General features: G+C 43.1%; 1 protein-coding gene and 1 long non-coding RNA gene across 5 annotated transcripts in view; one reads left to right on the top strand and one right to left on the bottom strand.

The window, feature by feature from the left end:
• AGPAT4 (1-acylglycerol-3-phosphate O-acyltransferase 4) overlaps positions 1 to 18,923 on the top strand; it is a 122,692-nt gene that overhangs the window by 43,513 nt on the left and 60,256 nt on the right. The window lies entirely within an intron of this gene.
• On the bottom strand, positions 8,367 to 15,095 carry LOC125633996 (uncharacterized). The gene is made up of 3 exons (XR_007355761.1): positions 14,945 to 15,095; positions 14,177 to 14,234; positions 8,367 to 8,544 (listed from the first exon to the last, which is right to left on the bottom strand). It is a non-coding gene; the product is annotated as an uncharacterized LOC125633996 (long non-coding RNA).

Below are 18,923 nucleotides of genomic sequence, written 5' to 3'. Positions count from 1 at the left end.
ATTGCCTGTTACAAAGCAGTATAAAGGAAAGACTAAAGGCTTGTCTACACTGGCACTTTACAGTGCTGCAAGTTTCAGCACTGTAATGTGCCAGTATCGACCGTGCACCAGTTCTGGGAGCCGCTCCCCTCGTGGAGGTGTGTGAGGTATTTTTGTTGCTTTTTTTTTCTCCTAGTGCTGTGCCATGACTACACAAGCCACGTTAAAGCGCTGCCGCAGCAGTGCTTTAATGTCGCCAGGGAAGGCGTGCCCCAAACTATTCATGGGTGTGCTTGTTTTGAGCAATGGCTGTTATGAACTTGTAGCCACAGAAAAATCCCTCGGTGAGGTTTGAAGTACTGTCTCCTACCAGAGGCCGTGTTGGAGCTCGGTTGATCTCTGTGTGAGCTTATTAGCATGTGTGTAGGTTCTTTTATTGTCTCTGTTTTCTTTGTAATGTTTCCATTTTAAGAATAAATGCTTGCTTAGAGAAAGCTGTGGGGTAACTTGTGGCTGCTGGCAACTACATTGTTCAAAGCTTTCAAAGAGAAAGCAAAGCGCAGATGCTGGTCTTTTTGGGTAGTCAGTCTTGCTAGGCATATCTCAATGTAGGCAGGGAGCTGTGTAGCCTGGAAAAACTCTGGTCAGGAGGGAGATGTGGCTTTCTGCCCAAGAGAGCTAATGGCTGAGGAGCTGGGAGCCTAGAGTGGGTGCCCTTGCTGAACCATGGGGAGGGAATACAGGCATAGTTGTCCTGAACTGACAAGTACATTCAGCCATTAGCTAGGAAGGTGTAAGGGTGGATTAATGGCAGTTCCATGTATCCTTGGGATCTGGACCTTAGGCTGAAAAGAGGCCCTGAGATTGTCAACAAGTGGTATAGAGGTGGTTGCTGATGGCCCTTATGTTGCTGATGTGTTTGCATCTGAGCAGAAATAACAGGCAATAGACAAGGGGTGTCCCACCCCCTTTAGGTCACATTGCATGGCCTGGTGATATGACCTGAGGGAAGGGGAATGGAATGGGCAGACAGGAGCTGGTAATTGCATGCTACTTGACATGGAAAGAACTTGCCAAGCAGGGCTGATATGTGTGCCATACTTGATTCTGTCAAGAAGAAGTAAAGCCTCCACTGAAGCATGTGGGGTATTCCAGGATTTGCCTGTATTGTGCAGAGAATAGATGGGCTAATGGTGGATCTCTTGCACTGAATCTGGAAGGTGAGCTCTCTGAAACACATCAGGAGGGTGTATGGAGTAGACTGAGTACCTTGATCCACACCGGAATGGAGGATTAGGGGAGGTGGTGGTGTCTCTGGACTGTATGTGAAAGGTAAGAAGCCAGATATGTTGTTTTATGCTTTATAGCAGGAAGGTTGAGTCTGTAGCCCAGAGGGAATCAATTTGTTTTTTGTCAAGGGATAGTCAAGGTCCTGACTCTAGAGAAAATAATACAAAATAATTAAATATATAACGACAACGATGATGATGAGTAAATTTAAAAAAAAGGTTTTGCGGTCTGGTGGTCTGGATTTGGCCCATGGTCCACCTATTGACTACCCCTGCTCTAGCCTATAGAACAGGGAGAGTGTGGTCTGAGGCCCTGTGTTCACACCCCTACACACTACTGCCATGCTATTTGTACAAAATATGCATTTTGAGGTATCCTTTGCAGAGCCATTGGCCATTTTCTTTGAAAACTCGTGGCGAACGGGGGAAGTCCCGGACGACTGGAAAAAGGTTAATGTAGTGCCAATCTTTAAAAAAGGGAAGAAGGAGGATCCTGGGAACTACAGGCCAGTCAGCCTCACCTCAGTCCCCGGAAAAATCATGGAGCAGGTCCTCAAAGAATCAATCCTGAAGCACTTAGAGGAGAGGAAAGTAATCAGGAACAGTCAGCATGGATTCATCAAGGGAAGGTCATGCCTGACTAATCTAATCACCTTCTATGATGAGATTACTGGTTCTGTGGATGAAGGGAAAGCAGTGGATGTATTGTTTCTTGACTTTAGCAAAGCTTTTGACACGGTCTCCCACAGTATTCTTGTCAGCAAGTTAAAGTAGTATGGGCTGGATGAATGCACTATAAGGTGGGTGGAAAGTTGGCTAGATTGTCGGGCTCAAGGGGTAGTGATCAATGGCTCCATGTCTAGTTGGCAGCCGGTGTCAAGTGGAGTGCCCCAGGGGTCGGTCCTGGGGCCGGTTTTGTTCAATATCTTCATAAATGATCTGGAGGATGGTGTGGATTGCACTCTCAGCAAATTTGCAGATGATACTAAACTGGGAGGAGTGGTAGATATGCTGGAGGGCAGGGATAGGATACAGAGGGACCTAGACAAATTGGAGGATTGGGCCAAAAGAAATCTGATGAGGCTCAATAAGGATAAGTGCAGGGTCCTGCACTTAGGACGGAAGAACCCAATGCACAGCTACAGACTAGGGACCGAATGGCTAGGCAGCAGTTCTGCGGAAAAGGACCTAGGGGTGACAGTGGACGAGAAGCTGGATATGAGTCAGCAGTGTGCCCTTGTTGCCAAGAAGGCCAATGGCATTTTGGGATGTATAAGTAGGGGCATAGCGAGCAGATCGAGGGACGTGATCGTTCCCCTCTATTCGACATTGGTGAGGCCTCATCTGGAGTACTGTGTCCAGTTTTGGGCCCCACACTACAAGAAGGATGTGGATAAATTGGAGAGAGTCCAGTGAAGGGCAACAAAAATGATTAGGGGTCTGGAACACATGAGTTATGAGGAGAGGCTGAGGGAACTGGGATTGTTTAGTCTGCAGAAGAGAAGAATGAGGGGGGATTTGATAGCTGCTTTCAACTACCTGAGAGGTGGTTCCAGAGAGGATGGTTCTAGACTATTCTCAGTGGTGGAAGAGGACAGGACAAGGAGTAATGGTCTCAAGTTGCAGTGGGGGAGGTTTAGGTTGGATATTAGGAAAAACTTTTTCACTAGGAGGGTGGTGAAACACTGGAATGCGTTACCTAGGGAGGTGGTAGAATCTCCTTCCTTAGAAGTTTTTAAGATCAGGCTTGACAAAGCCCTGGCTGGGATGATTAATTGGGGATTGGTCCTGCTTTGAGCAGGGGGTTGGACTAGATGACCTCCTGAGGTCCCTTCCAACCCTGATATTCTATGATTTGAAAACTAACACACTTGTCAATAACATTGTGAAACGTGTACGACAATCCTGTGTGTGGAATTATGGATATTCACTGATATTCTTCAAAGTCTATGACCAGGGGGAGTTGATAAAGAGGTTTTCTCGAGATAAAGGAAAGAGGCCAACACCTCAAACCAAGTCTCGCCAAAGTCAGTGTGTCATTTTTATTGGTGATTGCCAGAAGAGAATAATTTTATGTTGTAAAATTGAAGCAGGAAGCATCACAGTAGAACACACCAGGGCCCCTTAATCAAGATAGATTCATGCTCCACCCCCTTCAAGAGAGACAGGATACTAAACTCCAGGGGATCATTTTGACCCTTGAAACAAAGGCAGACCTTGAGATATAAGAACACCATAAAAAAAGACTTTGGCTTTTCCTTCACCCGAGGAGACAAAGAAAACTAGTGCCTTGGACTCTGTGGGGATCCTTGCTAAGAGTTAGCTAGCTGTTGCTGGAAAAGGAAGATTGATTAGAAAACTACCTTGAACAAAAACTGTCGCTTGTTAAGATAGGTGTTCGCCATTAGAATGCATATTTTTACTTTTGTTTATTGGTAACCATTTCTATCTTTATTCCTTCTACTTGGTACCACTTAACCTATGCTCTTTTATGAATAAACTAGTTTTATTTTGATTACAAACAAACACAGTAGTTTGCTTGAAGCAAAGGGTGTATTACCCCGGTTATGTTAATAAGCTGTAGTGTACCGACTCTTTAAAAGAGCAGTGTACTTAATATGTTCTGTAATTGTTCAGCAATAGGGGCTATGCATTGCAGAGAAACATCTCTGAGGAGCTTGGGAGATGGAGTTCACTGATTATTACCTGCCAAGCAAGATTTGGGCTGGGAGAGCCTTAAGGAGTTTAGTGAGGAAGACAGAGTTGTGTGGCATTGAGCTGTCAGTGTCTAATCTCCTGCAAAGCCCTCTCTTGCTGAGGCAGAGAGCTAACACTGGCTCACAGCTCCAGTGTGTTACACCCCTACGTAGTGGGTGGGTGGTTCACCAACTGGTATGTAGGAAGAGTGGTGGTCTGAGGCCTGCACTGGAAATACACCCACATTCAGTGCCATCTGTATAGCAGTCTCTGACCTACAGGTAGAGGTTGGACAAAGATATGAACCTTAATTGTTAATCTCCTGGTCTTCTGGCATTACTCATTTTGAAGACAATCTTTATATTAATTGTTGTAAATTCCACTCTTCCTATGGGCACATCACAGGAACTGGCAGACAGAGTTCTGTAGAAGTAGAAGAAATTTGGAGTCCAGAACTGCTGTGTGGGTCTGAGTGGAAAATGGTGTCCCCAGATCGTAACTTGACCTAAGCCTGTAGTATAAATACATTGAAAACACTGACTCTTATTTTCCTCATACCCAAAGAGTGTGACAAGATCTGACATGTAGAAAGCTGGACTGAAATTTCTCCTTACTTTCCAATGCACTCTATGTTATGCCGACGTTGACACAGAAATTGAATACAGGATGTGCTGTGCCAGCACATCAGCATTCTCTCTGCAGCCAACATCAGCAGTATAGAAGCACAGGTCATGAAATACAAACTCCACTGGGCTGGCCACTATGCACATATGCCTGACACTCGCCTCCCAAAGCAAGTACTCTTCTCTCAGTTAAGTCAGGGAAGAAGGGCTCGTGGAGGGCAGCAGAAGTGTTTCAAAGACGTACTGAAAGTACATCTTGAAAAGGGAGGCATCAACTCAACAAACTGGGAGGACTTGGTGCGGAACAGAACACAGTGGTGCCCCACCATACACCAAGCCACAGCTCACTTGGAGGAGAACAGACATGCTCATGAGACAGAGAACGACAAAGGAGGAAAGAAAGGACATAACACTCCAGCCAACAACTTTGTCTCCTCCAAGATTACACCTGTCACTTCTGTGGGAAAATCTGCAGGGCAAGAATTGGGGTCCTAAGCCACTTAAACTCACCAATGAGCCCCCTTGGCAGACGACATCCTCGCACTGAAGGATAGCCGAAGAAGATGATTATGAAACTATGTGTAAGCATACTTTAACAATCTAGTGCTAGAGGCAGAGTGATCCAGTGGAGAGGACAGTGAGTTGGGACTCGACAGGTGCTTTTTCCCCATTCCTGCCATTGAGCTGCTCTCAACCCCTGAGCAAGTCACTTCATCTCTCTTCCATTCCTTGTCTTGTGTATTTAGAATGTAAGCTCTGTGAGACTGTTCCTTTTCATGACTGTGGCTTGCTGTGTATGAGCAGTGCCTAGCACAGCTGGCCCTCACTCTTGATTGAAGCTTTTAAGTGTTACTAAATCACAAATGAATGAGATGTTAGCTGAACAGAGGTGAACTAGGGGAGCTACTTTATCTTAAAGGGACAGTGTGTACTGTCATTTCACTTCTGTATAGCAGCTGGAAGGTCATTACTAATACCTGCATTTGATGCCTCATTAACTCTTTAACAAGAATTCACATCTGGGCCTTCAGGGACAGTTGTGGATGACACGTGAGGCAGGAACTGTGTGCTTGATTCTTATCTTTACCAACCAGTCACATTACCATTTGGAAGAGGATGTTGGCTTGCGCAAATGCTCGTAAAAGTTTGCTGAGGTATTGCTAAATTCCTTGGGGAGGAGAGAGAAGGGAAGCCTTCAGATAGGAGATAAATATGTCCTGTGGACTGCTCTATTACATGATGAATTCCCGAAAGGGGTCAAAAAGGGTATTTCAAATCAGTGCACTACTGTAGGCCTGTGTATAGTATAGCTTAATGTACTTGAGTACTTGGCTTTGTTTCCACATACTCCTATAATAGAGTGAAATAATTGATCTATAAGAGGTTCCTGTAAGGTGGGAAAGGGGGGAAAAAAAAAAAAAGCAGTGAAACTTTAGACTGAGAGCTTGCAGCTGTTTTAAGGAGAGCTATTTAATGCACATCTAACGTCACTTGGGGCAAGACATTTTACATGGAGGCAATGGCTACATTGGAATTAGACACCTGCAACTGGGCCATTGACTCGGGCTCCCAGCGTAGAGGTGTAGACACTTAAGCTGCAGCCCAAGCTCTGGGACCCTCACACTTCACAGGGTCCTAGAGACCAGGCTCCAGACCAAGTCCAGATGTCTACACTGCAATTAAACATTCCCTTAACCTGAGACCCACGAGCCCGAGTCAGCTAGCACGGACAAGCCACCAGTGTCTAATTGCAAAGTAGGCATACTTAAAGAGGAACAAACTTGGTATGTTTGCCTATCTGGTTAGCCCAGTGCTGTAATTATGATTGAGATAAACTGATAGTATCAAGCTGCTATTTTCTGAAATGTATATTTCAGGCTAAAATGCTCATGCTTGCTCTCCCAATCAAGATGTCTGTTTACTTTTTAAATAGTTTTTGTGGGAGTTGGGGAGAAGAAATTCATTTGGCCAATTTTGAATGATCACAACAGAACGGGGAGGACACCTGGTATTTTTCAGAAGATTACAACACAGTTTTTAGTAGAGATGGGTATGAGTCTGGATTTCGGTGTGAACTTTCCCAAAGTTCAGTGATGATTGCATCTGGGGTTTTAGTTCAGCTCATTGAAGGAAAAAGTCGACAATATTCAGGTATGGATCCAAACTTCCCTGACTCTCAGGGGCCTTTTGAAGTAAATGGGAAGCAATGTTAGCTGTATTTGTTTTCAGTGAATGCACATTATGATAATCATACTTATGGCTGAGATTCCCCACATAGAAAAGTCAGGTAGGGTGGCTGTAATGACACGCTTGGAAAGATACCTACAGAGATTGAATCCGGCACAAGAGTCATTAGCTCAAAGCAGTAGAGACTTATACTATAGATCCAAAGGTCCTTTGGTTCAGTCCCCGAAATGACCTAGCTGAGGGCATCATTCATTACATGTGATGGCCTGTGAGGGGATTTGAACTGCTCTGGACAAGTGAGTGTGTAACCCATGCTACCACAGAGTGTGACTTTTTCTCCCCTTTAGCAGTGAAACTTTGTGTAAAGGTTTGAGTCTGCTACTGCCTCTAAGCTAATAGACCTGGTCCTAAGCTTGAGTATTAGAGGCTCATGCTTGTAGACATTGGGTTCAATCCCTGCAGATTACTTCAGTCATAGTTCACACAGCACCTATAATTTGGCTACATCACAGGAATATAGGCATTGCACGTAGGTCAGACGAGGTCTGTCTAGTCTCATGTGTCTTCTCTGAAGGAGACCAGTATCAGATATCTTCAAAGAAGGTGCACAAAGCTTTATAATAGGTAAGTATGGAATAAAATGCTCAAATACTTCTATATAATGGAGATTAAAGTAACACAGATTAATGTGATAATTGAGATAAACACAACATTCACAGAGACCGAGTTGTGGTTGCAATGGAATCGCAATTTTGAATTTCCTCCATTTGTGCATTTAAAATATCAGTCTCAGGCTATGTCTATACTACCGCGGTAAGTCGACCTATGTTATGCAACTCCAGCTATGTGAATAATATAGCTGGAGTCGACATATCTTAGGTTGCATTACTGCGAGGTCTGCACCGCAGGGGTCGCCGGGAGAAACTCTTGTGTCAACATACCTTACTCTTCTCATTGGGGGTAAAGTACAGGGGTTGACTGGAGAGGAGATCTGCTGTCGATTTGGTGAGTCTTCACTAGACCCGCTAAATCAACCGCCGGTGGATCAATCTCAGAGCGTTGATCCCAGCTGTAGTGTAGACATAGCCATAATGTTGCATTAAAGCAACACTCTCTTTATGTAGTCATTAATTGGTCAGTGTAGCAACTTGGCAGGGGGAGGAAATTGGCTGATGGCCATTCATGATTTCAAAGCTTTTATTAAAAGAACAGAAACATTGAGCTCTGTTAACCTCTGTATAATCACAGTGTTGCAGGAATCCATCTTTTCCAATTACAGTAGAATCTCAGAGTTTTGAACACTTTGGGAATGGAGCTTGTTTGTAATTCTGAACAAAACATTATTGTTCTTTCAAAAGTTTGACTGAATATTGACTTAATATAGCTTTGAAACTTTACTATGCAGGAGAAAAATTATGCCTTTTTTTAACCATCTCAATTTAAATGAAACAAAAGCACAGAAACAATTTCCTTGCCATGTCAAATCTTTTTTTAAACTTTCACTTTATTTTTAGTAGTTTACATTTAACACAGTACTATACTGTACAGTATTTCTTTTTTTTTTTTTTTGTCTCTGCTTCCTGATTGCGTACTTCCAGTTCCAAATGAGGTGTGTTGTTGATGAGTCAGTTTGTAACTTGGAGATTCCATTGTACCATTGTTTGTTTCCCCATAGTAACAGTGGTTTCTGGCCACTGCAGTCCAGTGATGTGTCATCAAGTACTTAACTGCACCTCCCTTCCTGCTGGCTTGAGAATTAATATACATCACTGTAATAAAGCACAAAGTTCCATGGCTGCCATGTTTGTAGGGTTCACTCTATCAAGTAGGTCTAAATGTGATTTGGAAGCACCTTGTGTGGGTCTTAGTTTCCTCTGTGGGTTGAGCATTTCCTTCTGCCCATATAGCCTTTCTTGTTGCTAATGTTCATCAAGAGAGGATAAAGGGTCCAATCCTTACTCATTTAAATAAACTCTTTATTCATGTAACTAAACAACAACCAAGGAGAAAAGGGTTTGTGTGAGGATCAAAGCAGTAATTAAGCTTTAGTTTTGCAACATATATTTCAAATCCGATCCTCAGCTGGTGTAAATCAGCATTGCTCCACTGTAGTCAATAGTGTTACATTGATTTACACCAGTTGACCAGCTGGCTTAGCTATGTAAATGTTAGTTGTAAAGAAAAAAACTCACTTGCCCATGTGTACTATAAGAACTGGTATCTAATTTTGACGGTTGCAAAAACACTTTTCTCAGTTTTTAAATTACATTCAGGTCTTTCATTTCTAAGTGTGGGGTGTTTTTGTTTTGTTTTTGTTTTTTTTGCATTATTTTTATAATGATCACAGTGTGGCTTACATAGTTTGATTAATTTAGTTAAGAAAATGCTGTGTTTTTCTCTCATTTCATTTTAAATAGCAGGATAACTTGTATTCTAATATTCCAATCCACTTTCTCATGTCAGAGGGGCATTTCATACAAAACAATACCATATACTTTTATTATTATAGGATTCTCTATTAGTATGCTGCTTCCTCCTAAAGAATCTCTGTATAGCGGCATCCAGTTCATAACACACACCTCTGCAGTACATTCATCTTTTTCTGAAAATTGCCTCCTATTGAGGAGGGAGCATACTTAACGTTTTTGGTTTCTTTTAAAGAAAATCTGTGGTGTGCATTCTTTGGGTGTCATAAGGCAACAATACTTTGTAATTTTAGGATAGGCCTCATGCTACTTGATGTGAAATTTGATAAGGGATGTTGCTTATTTGGAAAGAGACATAGGCCAGGAGTACAAAAAGTTGTGTATTTCTCTTTTCAATTTATAAAAAAAAATTTTCTATAACTTTTTTTAATTTTCATCAGTTTGTCATGACATTTTTTAACATTCTTAATACCAATTAAGTTTCTCCATTTTCTGCTGACACTGAACAGTCCTATATATAATTATATTCCTTTGAGTCTTAAAATATTTAATTCTTAGTTTCTCCTGTCTCTGTAATCCCCTTATATTCACCTCTTACACAGGGTGTATTTACAATGAACATGGGGAGGCGGGGGGAGGCCAGCATGAAAACGTTTTCCAGTTAAGGTTATTGTGTGGTGACTTCCTCAAGCTATATTGTTACTTCTGGGACAAGCCAATGCATTTAAAGGAAACCAATAGCTCTTCCTGCTAAGGCTAATGGAAGTGGCATGTCTGACTGGCTGCTCAGTTTAGCACTGAGTGGAAAGAGGTCTCCATTACAATTATAACAGGCAAATACAATACAGTCCTGTTCTCCAGAAGGAGGCAGCATGCCTTCTGGTGCTGGCATGGTCTGTTTGTGATTAAACAGGATGCAGCCTTTAATCATTATGACCATATCAGATTGCAGTTCACCACATAACCCAAACGATACAGTTTGCTAGGGAAGCTGTTCAGTGCAGGTGCCTTTGAATGTAGGCATACCACATTGTGTCTCAGGTAATCATGCAGAAGGAACAGGCAGGTAGTGGTACCATGCATATTATTTCTGGAGCTGTTGCATTGTCCCATTGGGAATACAAAGTGGGAGGCTCATAAAGCCCTCTTGCAGGTTCTTTTAGCCTGAGCCGTAAAAGGTAACGGTTATATGAATTAGTGGAGTCTCAACATGCGAACATCACTTGCTTTCGGGTTTTCCAAACACATTAGTGTCTCTCTCTTCTGGTTGCACTCATGTAAATTTTGGGGAGGAATTAATGGAATGCAGTCAGGTTAGGCAGATTTTTTTTTTTTTTTTAAAACCAAGTGTCCTTACCTATGGTATAAAGAGTGGCTTACATTAAAAATGAAAGAAATATTACATCATTGTTTTTCACCACTTTTACTGTATATATTCTTTTGGCATTTCTTTTCAGTGAGGAAAAGAGACTGCTTTTTAAATATCTAGTCAATTTGAAGGTTTTATGTACTATGCACAAAGCTGCAACATTTAGGTTGCAATTGTTTAAAAGGATTTTTCTTTTTCTCCCTTTTTTTTTTTTTTTTGTATGCATGAAAACCATTTCTATTGGTCTCAATTTGAAGCCAGTCGAAGCCAGTTCTGACCTGACAATGTCCATTTAAAGAAGAATTGGTAAAGATCACTGAGTTTGGGGTGGGGGACATGCTAAGAAATTAAAATAAACTCTGGACCACAGTTCTGGTCCCTGAGACATGTACTGTAAGATGACAAGCCAAGAGTCTGGGAATCCAAGAAATCTAAATAAAAAGTGGGTGGTTGTGCTCTGAGCAGTGTTTTCAGAGTGGCAGAGGTGGAATGATTATTCTGCATTAGTTTAAATCACAATTAAATCCAGTGTAAACAGTGCAGGTGCTAAGATGCTTTAGTTTAAAATACTGTTGCTACAGCACAGTTCTTGTGATGAATCCCTAAAGCACAATATAACATGCTGTGCATGAGAAGCCAGATCATAATGCTGCCTTCTCTTGTCTCCCAAAAAGAAATTATTTGTAGCATTTCATTATATCAAGACTTGAGGATTTATTAGGAATACATACGATACATGGAAATGATGGCATGTCGGCAAACTAACGTGGACCGTGAAAGGAAGCTTCCACTGCCCGCATTGTTCCTGTTCTACAGATTCATGGAAAACTGTGGTCTCTGTCTGCCAATCCTGCACATCTTACCTGTGCTGAATTCATTCCAGAGGAGAAATAATTTTCATTTTTCTCTCTCTAATCACACCTCCAAGATACTTACACTATTGCACATTCAGATAATGGGCGATAATCTGATTCTTTTAATCTCTCTGTTTTTATACTGGTTTAGATATACTTTTTAGAAACATAGGACTTGAAGGGACTTCCTAGGTTATCAAGGCAATCCCCTGCTATTGCACCCATTAATAAAGTTAAACCACCACACAAAAACCCAAACCACAAATTGTAGTATTACAGACTTCCCTGGGCTTTTATTCCCCCGCCACCCCCCCACCCACCCCCGGTTCCATAATCAAACTATCGCTCTCTTCCCATAGCCAGTCTCTGTTCCAGACGGCTTTCTATACCAATCCCTAGTCTCTGTTCTGCTCTCTATCCCCAATGCTTGTCTCCTAGCTGAATTGAACTATCACTTCCCCATAGTCACTGAAGGGTCTGGTTGAGCGCCACTTGGGAGCAAGACAAGAAACTAGCTGCAGTGAAATTGTGTTCTTGGTTTGAGGTTTCAGAAGATGTGGAGAGAGGGGGAATGAATGGCTAGGAAATGGAACAGCTACTGTTCCTCCCTTGTTCAAACTAATTTCTATTCAGTTTTGATTAAGCTGAGGAGGACAACCTACTTTTACACAAAAGCAATGAGTATTTTGTAAAATCAGGTGTGGTGATAAAGGCTAGTTTAAAAAAAAAAAACAAAAAAAACTTGAAAATGCTGATTCCCACTTCCTGGAGTGTTTTGTTTTAAAGCACTAATGAAGCATTTTAAATATCAGCTCCATGTGGGAGGAGATGTTGAATGCGGTGTTGGCCAATAAGTATTGCATTCTTAGAGAAGCATTTCATGAGGCATGAAAACATAATCTCATGTGGGCATACCCTGATACCCTGGGCTTTTGCTCATAATAATGTAGGTAACGTAATGAACTACAAAAACTTATTATTGCAGCGTTAAGGTTGCACAGTCAAAATCATCAACCAGGAAATACAAACATTAAGGGTCCAATAACACCATTAGTTTGACCACAGTACACATTTTGTTTGTTCTGTGGTGTACACTTTAGAAGACCAGTTTTTCAAACTCTGGTCTATGGTCCACTAATGGATGGTGAAATTATTTGTAGATAACTGGCTGATCTCATGGTGCTGGCTCCAGCTGCTCAGGGGCATTAAATATTGCCTTGATACTTATATCTTCCTGTGAACACTTACTGTAGTTGCCACAGGGTCCCTGTGTAATCACAAATAGGGGTCTATTATCCAAGCAGTCGTGGGTGGGTCTGCAAAGCAATCTGTTTTGTCAACTTTCATTACTTTATTGTAAATCTTATTTGTCTTCTCTTAAAGAGCCAGCTCTAAGAGTCATGTCATTATGTGACAATCTCCGCTTTCATTTCAAACAAAAGAGTAAATTTCTAGCTCTCATAGTTAAGGCTTAGATTTTGTCATGGATATTTTTAGTAAAAATCACAGACTGGTCACATGTGATAAACAAAAATTCATGGGAGCCCCTGACCATTCCGTGATTTTTACTAAAAATATCCCTGACAAAACGGGGAGGGAGGAGAGTCCAGCACCTACAGCAGCTGGGCTGCTGCAGGGTCCCTCTGCCTTCCCTCTGCTGCCCACCACAGATGGGCAGCTGTGGGGAGCCCAGCTGCCCACAGCGAGTGGGAGCTTTGGGGGACCCCCAGGGAGCTCCGGGGTCCCCTGCTGCCCAGTGGCTAGAAACTGCTGGGGGCTTCTGGTAGCAGCAGCTGAGAGCTACAGGGCTACTTGCTGACAGCAGTCTGACCCCAGGGCAGAAAATGTCATGGAGGTCTCTGGAAGGCATGGATTCCGTGACCTCTGTGACATAATCGTAACCCTACTCATAGTTGCAGAAAAATGCTTGAAAACATGAATCCTAAAACCTCCAAAACCAGATGGCAAATACATTTAAAAATTTATATATATTTTTTCTGAAAGCTCATAATTTTTATGCCAATCTCATGACTTTTTAGGGCCTGATTTATGATTTTTGAATACTTGGGATCTGCAACACTGTCATCTCTCCATTAAGATAAGTCCACACTGTGAAAATGTTTGAGAGCTTCTGTTTTAGGACTTGAACAATAATAAATTACGCTACACAGTGTGACCAGAAAAACACAAACTGGAACTACCACGTATGTACCGTGTGGTCAAGTTAACATTGCTGTTGAAACCCTAACTTCTGCATGTCTTGGGCTATAAGTTTTTACACACAGCTCTGGGTTGAGTGATGCAGCGCATTGCCATCTTAGGAGGAGCCCCAGGAGAGAGTGCTCTGAAACCTCTGGGTTGGATTGTTCTTTGCCAAGTTCCAGTGAGGCTTGCCTTTGTGTTATAATATAAATGAGGAGAAAGTAGCATTGGCTCTTTTATGTAGCTGGATGGGTGAAAATCAACCAGCGAGACTTGCTGAGCAGTGCCATCAAATACTGTGTTCTTCTTTGAGTGATGTCCCCAGGGGTGCTCCACTGCAGGTCTGGCAGTGCCTTTCTGGCTGGAGTCTGAGATTTCCAGTAGCAGTGCCCGTTGGACCGCACATGCACACCTCCCCTCCCTCCGCGCTGTGCGCAGGTAGTATAAATAGCGCTGAGTAGTCCCACCACCCTCAGTTCCTTCTCTACCACCTGCAGTGTGGAACGGAGCAGTTAGCAGAGCCCACTTTGTTATTTAGATAGACTCTTACCTGTTTTCCTCCTCTCGTAGTTAGTTAGCCGCTTCATTTTCTTTTCTTCACCTTCATCCTTTTAAAAAAAAAAAATTAGGTTTTTTTTGTTTTCCCTAATTCCCATCAGGGAAGCTACTCCCTCACCCTTATGCCTGGCTCCTCCGGGTTTAAGAAGTGTGTGTTGTTCTCTATAATGGATGGCCACACACGGTGTATCCATTGACTGGGAGAGGGACATGTTTCCCAGAAGTGTTCCTGCTTTCTGGGCTTAAAGTCAAGAGCAAGGAAAGACGGGGACCTTAAACTCAAACTATTCCTTATGGAAAGTCCCTGCGACCAGCGTCGGACCCTGGTGCTTACTCGTCACCGGAGAGACCCTCACGCTCAAAAGGTCATCTGCTGACCCTCCCTCCCCTTGTCCAAGTAAGGGAAGATCATCCTCTGACCAGGCTGATGCCAAGAAGAGAGCGGTCCCTCCCTCAGCTCCTGAGGCGCAAACTGCAGGAATGCCGTCTCTGGCTAGAGCAGTGGTGCTAACGGCTTCTGACAAGAGACATGAGGCTGCTCCTAGACCAGTGGTTCTCAACCTATTTACCATTGTGGGCTGCACCCAATGCTACCTGTATGGCCCTGAGGATGTCACATGGGCCACAGCTCTGTGCTGATTGGGCCCTAAGTGGCCTATGGGCCATCGGTTGAGAACTACTGTCCTAGACTGACACAACCTCAGCCCCTGAAAGTAAGTCTAAGGACTGTGCCAGGGCGAAGCAGCAGTTATCGCACCACCTCCTGTTGTGGGTGACCGAAGTGAGCCCTTTATCTCCTCGGCAGCTCCGGGTCCATTTCTGGCACCAAGGATGCAGTTGGTACTGGCAAAACAGCTGGCTCCAGTGAAGCGCTCGGCCCCGATGCTGCACACAGCACTGAAGCGCTCAGCTCCGAGAGAGACTCTCCAGCAGGATTACAAACTCCTACTAAAGGTATGGCTCCGAAAAGCTCTCTGGCACCATCTGCTGACTTTCCCATATCACAGCTTGGCACTGTGCTCAACACAGGCACTGAAGAGAGATCACCCACAGGAATTCACACAGCTGTACCTGACACTCCGGATTCTCCACTCCTCAGATAGGAGGTGTCCCAAGTCTCACCCACTTCTCAATCAACACGCTCTTCGTGCTCTCCCACAGGGACAGCACCTCCTTTCCTTAGTCCCTTGTCCTCATCGACATCACTATCCACTCTCTTGCCCCATCAACATCAGGACAATTGACATCAACTTACCAGCCTTACCCTGCTGCACTTAAGGGCACCCAGTCTTTTCAGGGCCCACCATGGATGCAACCATATATTCCCCCCCCCCCACACCATTGGCCATATTGGGGCCCCTGGGCCATGTATAGGGCACAATTTGGTAATCCCCCATCGCTGCAAACACGCCGGTCTCCATCAATCCCCTCCTCAACAATCTCTCGACCTCCAGAACCACAGCCACCACTGGGGGAGGAACTGGAAGGAGAGCAGGATGAAGAGGTATCTCCAGTCCTCCCATTTCCTTCATCTTCACCTGATGAAGTAGTCATGCCGCCACCTCCCACAGTGGCTGATGATTTTTGTCACTTTCAGGAGTTGTTCCTTGACCACCTCAAGTGAAATGTTTAGGGAGTCAGCCACTCTAAGAAACAACAACACAAACTGATTGACATTCTCCATACCTCCTCAACAACAAAAATTGCCCTAACTATTAACAGTATACTACTTGAACCTGCAAACCTTCTTTGTCAGACTCCAGCCTCTGTCTTTCCCTACGTGCAAATGGGCAGATAGGAAATATTATGTACCTGCAAAAAATGCGGAGTTTTTATTTTCACATCCTGCCCTGAATTCCCTCATGGTGGATGCAGTGTGAGAGAAGGGCCATCAATGCCAATCCCAATCCGAAGATGCTCCACACGTGGGGCACCATTTAGTCTAGGGCCGGCCCTGGTGTCATCAATATGGTACTCTAAGAGTAGCTGCCCTCTGAGTCCGTGTCAGAACTGAGTACAGGGGGTGAGCTCAAATAGAAATTGAGTGGAATAATTCCCAAACTTTCACTTACTAATTGGCTTTCAAGGCACATGCCACAGAGTAGCTGCTCCTTCACAAAATGTGTGCAGTATATTACACACATAGGAATTCTATATTGTTAGGGGCATGGAGAAGGAGTTAGAAAGGTCAAGCTAAATAAAAAGGCCAACATTACTTTATCTGCTAAAATCAAGAGGGAGTGGTGGGGATACTGCTTCAGATCAAACCGCTTTGAACGTCTTCTACAGAATCAGAGAAAGGAGGCTGTAATGCCACAGAAGCAGCACTTCACCATCCTACCCTCCCACCACTTGGATCTTCTGGGTTTTCTTTTCCGTTCTGCCCACAGATGATGGGTCCCAAGTAACTTGTTTTCAATGTCCCATGTAAAATTTTAAATAAAACTTGGGTGGGGGAAGGGTGGAATCTACAGAGAACAAACTCTAGAATTGTACGTGGGTATTTCTCTGAAAGTAACCATGTTATTCTCAGTATTTCATGAGGTGTCACTATCTCTTATGGAAAGAGACAAGTAAAACAAAGATGACCACTTGAAAGAGGAACTCCTTAATTAATTTTCTCTTCAGTTACCACTTGTGCCCCTTTCTGTGCTACCTACTTTTAGGCCTTAAGATCAACTCTGTTTCTTTGCGCATATTTTTCTGCACATCCTATTTAGCAGTCCCTTTGGAGTGTGGACCTCAGACAATGCCTATTTATCTCATTTCAAAGGTCTTCATTGCTGACCCAGTGTGTATTACTTCTAGGAATCCAGTTTATGTTTTTAGAGTAAAAATATGAGCCACCAGCTTGAAGCAGTCACAGTATCAACAAGAATCTTAACCTCACACACGGAGAGAGAACAGTTTTCTGTCTGTTTTTAAAACTGGTTCTCAAAAAAATAAGAGCCCAAAATATGAAACCGGGTCAGCTCCTCAGCTGGTGTAAGTCCATTGGCGTCAGTAGAGCTATGCTGATTTATCCTGGTTGAAGATCAGGACCAGATTCTCTGTTATATTGGGTCCCATGTACCACTCAGAATCCATTCCTTTTATGCTGTCTGACTGTGGCTGGGTGGCTGTTTCCCCACCCAGCAGGATCCCTGGGCTACTCTCCTGGAAGGTAGGTTGGTGGGCTTCCCTAGCAGCTTCCCTAGCATTCAGAGACTTTTTCAGTATGTCTACACTGCACACTCTATACGGCGGCATGTAGAGTATGTATGCTACACACCCCTAGCATGGGTATGAATACCAGGGTACACAGTGAGACACTGCTTAGGCGAGTAAAGACATGCCTGAACTCTGTGGATATGTACTCTACATGGCTCTGTACATGTCCAAGCAGTGCTTTCCCCATCTATACTGCTGTTTTTAGTAGTGTCATGTGCTGCTGCTGGAGCCTTTCCCCACACAGCCTGCTTTCCACTGCGGCGTACAGCTACATGTAGCCTATAAGTCACCACCAATGATGTGCAATGTAGTTGTAGCCTTTCTCTCCATTCTGCTATGGAACAAAATCTTTTTCAAAAATCTCCGACGTTTTCGTGGAACAGAAATCCCATTCCAGCTCAGCTCTAATTATTAATGTACATAAGCACAACCTTAGAGCCTGAAACCCAGGGCTGCCTTCATATTCTTATTGCTGATCCTATGGTGTGGAATCTCCTTCCCTGTTTTCTGTGCCATGTATTCATATCCTGAGGAATTAACATAGTACTAGGCTTTATGAATGGCTCTTGCTACAGCATTGTCTGCTAGTTTTGCCTTGTTTTTTAATTTTTGTTGCAGTGTAAGTGTGTGGTAACTTCTGCCTTAGCAACAAACCCATGGAAAAACCAAATTAAAACTGTCCTCTTTCTGGGTGCCTTCTTAGCACTCATGTTAGATTAAATGAAGCCCTATGTAAAGGAAAGAAGTGTTGCTGAGTTTTAGAACAGGCCATGTGTTTGCAAAATCTGCAATTATAACATTTTTAAAAGTTGAATACGCTACTAAGATGGATTGCATACTCCTCATTTTCCCCTTTCATTATTGAAAACAATTTCATATGGTTAACCTAATACGTAAGTATTTCTGTGACTTATCAAGCATGTCTCATGGAACAGAAGTCTTTAATAAAGGTAATCTACACATACAATACAGTTCTAAATTATTTTAATAGGACCATCTTTTTAAAATGCATTTCTTTGAAATAGGAAATAGCAAGCATAAATAGACTGATTTCCCCCCACCCCTTTAAAAAAATTAAGTGAAATTAGTTCTGGGTAAAGCTGTCCTGGAGACTTTTAAAAAATGTAGGAATGTGAGCTGGGTAGGATTGAAATACTACAGGTCAAGGGGCCAAGAATCTTTATACAAATTAGTTACTACCCTTTGGATCAGTGCAATGAAGTGCTAGAGAAAACGGAAATAGCATCTGTCTGTCATGAATGTCATGCTTGTCACTATACTATCAGAATTTTGCAAAGATTATCACGAGCATAGTGTAAAGATCCTCTTGTGTTCTGATTTCCTTCCTCCTTCCCCAGAGACAAAGGGATTTCTTTTCTTTTCTTCTTTTTTCTACCTTTTCTCCTTCCTTCCTTCCTTTGCTGTTCATGTCAGGGTGGAGGTGGGAACGTTTTAGATTAGGAACCACAGTGAAAGCTGGAAATTTGAATTTTGCAAAGATCAGTTGGAGTATTCAGGCACTGAGTGGA

This window comes from Caretta caretta, chromosome 3, assembly GCF_965140235.1.
Source record: "Caretta caretta isolate rCarCar2 chromosome 3, rCarCar1.hap1, whole genome shotgun sequence".
Classification (NCBI taxonomy): domain Eukaryota; kingdom Metazoa; phylum Chordata; order Testudines; family Cheloniidae; genus Caretta; species Caretta caretta.
The sequence above is the reverse complement of the archived record's forward strand: the minus strand, read 5'-3'. Positions and strand labels throughout refer to the sequence as shown.